Raw genomic sequence first — 6,372 nt, forward strand, 5'->3', positions numbered from 1 at the left:
TTATTCAAACTTAGAGATCTGTAGTAGACCATTTTGGTTAAAATCCACTCCCTCTCTTTGACTAGCTATGTGATTTCAGGTAGGTCATATAACCTCTCTCCATTCCTCAGTTTTTTATCTATAAAATGAGGATGATAATAGAAACTTGAAAGTCTTGCTAAGCACCATAATACTTCTGGTATATTTCACACGCTGTTAGTCCCAGATCCACAAGCATCTTACCTCTAGAATAAAATCTGTGGGACAAAGAAAGGAAATTGTTCACAGAAGTCCTGTGTGCTCAGTTGTGTCCATCTCTTTGTGGTCTCATGGACTGTAGCCCACCAGGCCCCTCTGCCCATGGAATTTTCTAGGCAAGAATACTGGAGAGTAGGGTGCCATTTCCTACTCCAGGGTATCTTCCTGACCCAGGAATCAAACCTGTGTCTCTTGTGCCTCCTGCATTGGCAGGCAGATTCTTTACCACTAGCCCCACCTGGGAAGAACTCATGGGAACAGTCAAACTAAACCAAATGTGAGGATTTTGGCCAGCAACAAGGATACATTTCTAGACAAATCTGAACTATAAAACAGGACCATCTTCCCAGGATGAAACCCTCAGACTGATATCAGATTGACTAACTTAGCTTCCAAACACAGGCAGTGCTTTGGGACACATGACACATACCTGTGCAATGTACACAGAGCTCCGCTCTCTGATGACCTGGCTTTAATTCCTCTAAACTGCCACCAGGTGTCCACAGACACTCATACATCCCCTCTTTGGCTCTGGAGTCAACAAAAGTGGAAGCTGAAACAGAGAGGGGAGTACTTAGCCCAAGGACGCAAGGTTTGGCAGGGAACAGGAGAAGACTCTGTAGTGGAACCCAGGTTTGTGGTTAGTGCTCAGCCTAGCTCCAACGTGCTCCATGGCTAGGAGGACAAACAGATTTCAAAGCAAGAATTCAAGGCTCAGCAAGAACCTAAAACTTCATCATATCACCATCACTCTGACTTTTATTCTCTTCCAAACTTTCTGGGTCTATTCATTTTGGCCTTAATCTTAAGCTATTTCAACCCTGCAACCCTCTTCCTCTCTAATAACCAGGTCACACTCCAAAGCCAGGTCTGCAGTCCCTTGGGTAAGAAGGAACACTAGCGGTGGGCCCCATGCTCCCAAGCCCACCATGTGGGAAATGGGTTGAAATTCATCTCCTTTCAACTCAGACTGAGAGGCCATTCAGCCTTCTCATCCCAATGTGTCTCATCCTCTTCAAAGTCAGAATCCTGCCACCAGCTCCGGCTCCAGCTCTGTCACCTGAGGGAGGCCTTACTCTTCAGGTCTGACTCTTTCATAATGCCCTCTCTAGTCTTCTGATTTGGGTGAGCTCCCAGGCCCAGGGTGTCTGTAGAGATGAAACTCCTCTTTAGATTTTGCATGATCAGAACAATCAGTACACAAAACTAGAAACAATAATGAAACATGAGCAACAAGACTAAAAATAATACTGTTATCAGTTGGTCTATTGCTATTCCTGAGCCTGGGGAAGGAGACCAAGTTTCTTCCTCACTACTGCCATGCAGTCTGTGCCCGGGCTGGGGCTGTCACTACTCTAAGGCTGGCAGGAGGAGCCACACTGACCTGCACCATCTGCTGCCACAGTGGACATCCAGAGCTCTAAGAATCAGCCAGTGGGCCAGCCTGGGACAACTGAGCCAGCCTTGATTCAGGCTGGTGCTCCAGGGCCAGGGAAGACATTAAAGAGAAATGTAGTTTCACTGCTATGAGGGGAAGACCTTGATAGCTGTGAAAAACTGCCGCCCAGACATTGCATTCCCCACAACTGGCTGAGCCAACAGAGCCCTGCCTCAAAACTCATCCAGAGCCTTTCCCAACACTCTTTTTGTGAAACTTTGGCCTGTCTCTACCTGTGTCTTCCTCAAAGAGAAGAAAAGGGGGTGCAATAGACAGACTGGAGGTGAGAGAATGAGTCTGATTATTTGATAATTAAATTAATCAGCACCACAAAGCCAGAAACTGAATCTGATCTTGCATCCCCCAGACATGTGCTCAGGACTCAGCATAAAGCAAGCCCACATAAATGTCTGTTGAATAGACAAACATGAATGAATGTGACCAATCAGTTCTGAGTACCAGCTTTATGAGAGGAGTTGACAAATTATGGTGTAACCAGAGCTGGCAGCCAGGATTGTAAGTGTTCTGGAGATCCTATCATATACAAAAAGTGAAAAGAACAAAAGAGATAGAGACAGGGAAGGGGAGATACAAGAGGAAGCCTGGACAATTGTTTTCTGAAATCACCTGAAGGAAGAATCTGATGGGCCCTGATTTACATTGTTCCAGAAGGCAGAATAGAAGCCAAGGAACAGAGTTCCCAGGTAGCTTTATAGCTCCAAGCAGATGGATATTCCCCATGGCTGTAACTACCCAGGTGTGGGTAGTTCCCAGTGCTTCCTCCATCAGAGGGAATGGCCACACAGAGGCTGGACACCACCATGGAGAAGGGCACCGAGACAGGCCTGTACCTGGTGAGAGGTTCAGACAACAGACCAACGGCTGACATTTCCTGGAAGAGTCCAGATTCATTTCTTCTTCCCCCAGGAGGAGAACAAGTTTTCATGTGACATGAGTCCTATGGGGCTCCAAGCAAAACTATGAAAAGGGAAAATCTAAATTCTGCATCCCTCACTTACCTTTTCAGAACCCTTGTCATCTCTGCTTGTAAAACTCCTAACACAAACATTCTCATCTTAGATGTGAGTAAACAAAGAACTTACTTAAGAGTGATAATGTCTTGAATTCCCTGATGGTCCAGTGGTTAAGGCTCTTCTTTCACTGCCAAAGGCCCAGTTTCAATTCGTGGTCAGGGAACTACGATCTCGCAAGCCACATGGCATGGAAAGAAAAAAAAGTCTTAAAAAAAAAAGAGCATTAAAGCTTTAATATGCCAATTCACATTTTGAAAGAGGGTGCCACAAGAAAGCAATGAGCAAAACTAACCCTGGGTTTGCAGCACAATATCTTTTGAATGGGGAAGTCCTCTGGAGACCCTCTGATCAATCAGCCATGTCCAGCATAGTGCTAGTCAGAGGGCAAAGGAATTGCATTGGGAGGCAGAGTCCTTGGTTTTTAAGTCCTCACTCCACCTTATACTGACTATGTCAGTTATGTTTTTGGTTACCTACTTAGCTTCTCTGAGCTTCATTTTCCTCATCTGTAAAAAAATGTTACTGCCCCCCTTCTTGAACACAAATATGCAAAGAGCAAACAAATGAGGTCTGAAGGAAGACAGAAGAAGTATCAACTCTGACCCAGGGATAGGGCTGAGCTGAGCTAAAGGCCACGCCTGATCCCTGCCTTGAGCCCAGGGTTCTGTCCCCACTCAGGAGGCCCTTCTGTTCTATTTCAACATCCCAGGTATGTCCAAAACCTCTGAACGTACTCCCTTCCACAACCACATCAAGCACTCCAGAGGATTTCCTCAACCTCTGCCTTTTCCATCCCTAGAGGCATTTTGTCTGCTTCAGAGGGTGACAGTTCCCATAAACCAAAAACCAACTGAGCCAATTCAGGCGGCTAAAGCTTTGGGTTTCTTTATTGAAATGCTTGGGCTTCTTTATTGCAAATAAAGAGTTTCATTACTCTGTTGCAAAGAACTGACTCAGAACAAATTAAAACTGATTCCCACAATGACCTGATGACCTTGCTGATGATGTGACAGCACAAAAAGCAATCAGATAAATTTCAGAACTAAAGACTTTCAAAAATTGAAATATAGTTGACTTACAATATTATTTTACTTTCATGTGTACAACATAGTGATTCAACATTTTTATAGATTATGCTCCACATAAAGTCATTATAAAATATTGGCTATATTCCTTGTGCTGTACATTATATTCTTGTAACTTATTTATTTTATACCTAATAGTCTGTACCTCTTAATCCCCTTCACCTACTTTGCTCCTCCCTACCCTTCTTCTCTCTGATAACAAAGAGTTTGTTCTCTGTAACTTTAAGTCTGTTTCTGTTTTGTTACATTCATTCCACTAAGGATTTAAGTCTTAACTGAGATTCAAGAAAATAGGATCTTTGGTTATTGCCCGTCTGCTTGTTTGTCTTGTCCCTGGACAGTTAAAGTATAAATTAAATTAGGGGTGGGCTAATACTTTCTATAAAATCCAGACAATACATATTTTAGGCATTTGTGGACTAAAAGTACATCACATACTTTCTTATATATAACAAGAGGGAAAACAAATTTCTATGATCTTTTGATAAAATTTAAAATATAAAAAATAATAATTGAATACAATTTTTTGTAATATAGGTCTACTACTACTGTGTGAGTGCTCAGTCATGTCCGACTCTTTGCAACCCCATGGACTGTAGCCAGTCAGGCCCTTCTGTCCATGGGATTATCCTGGCAATAATACTGGAGTGGGTTGCCATTTCCTGCTCTAGGAGATTTTCCTGACTCAGGGATCAAAGCCATGTTTCCTATGTCTCCTTCATTGGCAGGTGGAATCTTTACCAATGAGCCACCTGGGAAACCCTATGAGAAAAACTGCAATTCCTTTTTAAGGAATAATATTTCATTTAGTTAAGGCTCAAAGTTATTTTTTCTCATTACCCAAAATCAATTGCAAATATTCATCTGCTGTTACTGACATGTAATGAGATTTTATATATTTTAAAATGTCTTCTCACATGGATACATATTGCCAAATACTGATATCAATCCACAAATATCAATTTAATTGAGCACATTCACCTTTTTTAGAAGGTATTAATAGACTTCTACTAGATTCATTTCTTGATATTTGCCTTAAAACATAGCATCATATTAAAGAGTAATTCCTATCAGTTTTAAGATTAAGGAGAAAGCTTTTGAATTGCACAGTTAAATGGATTTTGAAAAACAGAAATTTCCTTTACACTTGCACTGAGGTCCAGGAAAACGCTGCTGAAAATGTAGTTTGAACTCAGAAAATAGCTGCTACTAATATGTGTGGCAATGAAATGCAATTTCTTACTTAAACTTTGAACAGAACAGGAAGCCCACAAAACAGCATGACATTACTTACGATTCAAACAATGTTAGTTGTCTTTGAATAACTTTACTGCAGCGTAAGTTTCACAGCTAAGCACTGTTTTCCCTTGTAACTTTAGATTAAATTCATTAAGAAACATTAATCTGCCACAAAAGCTAATTTCCAAAGCCATTTGTGTTGAAAAACAGTGGATGAAGATGATTCTTCTCATTCAATAAAAATTTCAATCTCAGCCTGAACCCAAAACATCACAGTGAAATATGGCCACTGCTAAGCCATTGAACTCTTGTGTAGGAGGGCAAGTGAAGGTACTCAGCTTCAGTTTCTGACCCCAAAATCCCAGAAGTGAGCATGACTAAGCTTATAAGAGGAAATGAAGTTCACCATTGACACCACTGGTTTCATAATGTGAAAGACTCAAAATTTTCAGAGTATCTGCTGATGAGTAACACCATAATTAATCACAAGCTTTAACAACACATTTTCACAAGCTTGAAAATTTTTCTAACTCAGCCCTTTTCTTCTCCACATGTATTTTTACCATCAGCATAGTTTAGCAGATTCCACTTCAGGAATTAGTATTTTCTTTACTTTGAAAAGATCGTTGCAGATAGTTGTTCCACAGACTATTCACAGAGGCTAATTCTTGAGTCACTTCAAACTTAGTATTTACTCCTCAAATAAACAATGGAGCAGCATCAGAAACATCCATCAACTCTCAGGAACAACAGAAAAGCATTCAAAATTATTTGTTTTGTTTTTAACTGAATATTAATGTTATTTCCTCAATCTTTTCCAAAAGCCTAGTATTCTTAAGCAAGTTTATTTTCTCTGGACATATTTCTTTACCTGCTTCAACTGAATATGATTTAATTAACTCAACATAGGTAAACAGCTTTCCTCACTTGACTAACAGATGAGCCACTCAGAAGCTTACTTTGGATGCTGTTTCTCTTTCATTTTTTGCTGAAGAAATTCTGCTGTGAAAAAATTTTTCATTTTAAATTCTATTTTTTCTACTTGCTGCCTCCTATAAGTTAGGAACACTGTGATGAGTATTTAGTCTGATCACATAAAAATATATCGTATTGCTTTAGCACAGCTATTGTGTCACTGCATAATAAACATAATGCTTTACCCTCTAATCCTATAGCAAGTCCAAAAGTAAAACCCTACCCTTCACTTAGGTGCGTGCATGCTCAGTCATGTCTGACTCTTTGCAACCCTGTGGACTGTAGCCCGCCAGGTTCCTCTGTCCATGGGATTTTCCAAACAAGAATATGGGAGTGGGTTGCCATTTCCTCCTCCAGGGGATCT

This window comes from Cervus elaphus, chromosome 20 (genome assembly GCF_910594005.1).
Source record: "Cervus elaphus chromosome 20, mCerEla1.1, whole genome shotgun sequence".
NCBI lineage: Eukaryota > Metazoa > Chordata > Mammalia > Artiodactyla > Cervidae > Cervus > Cervus elaphus.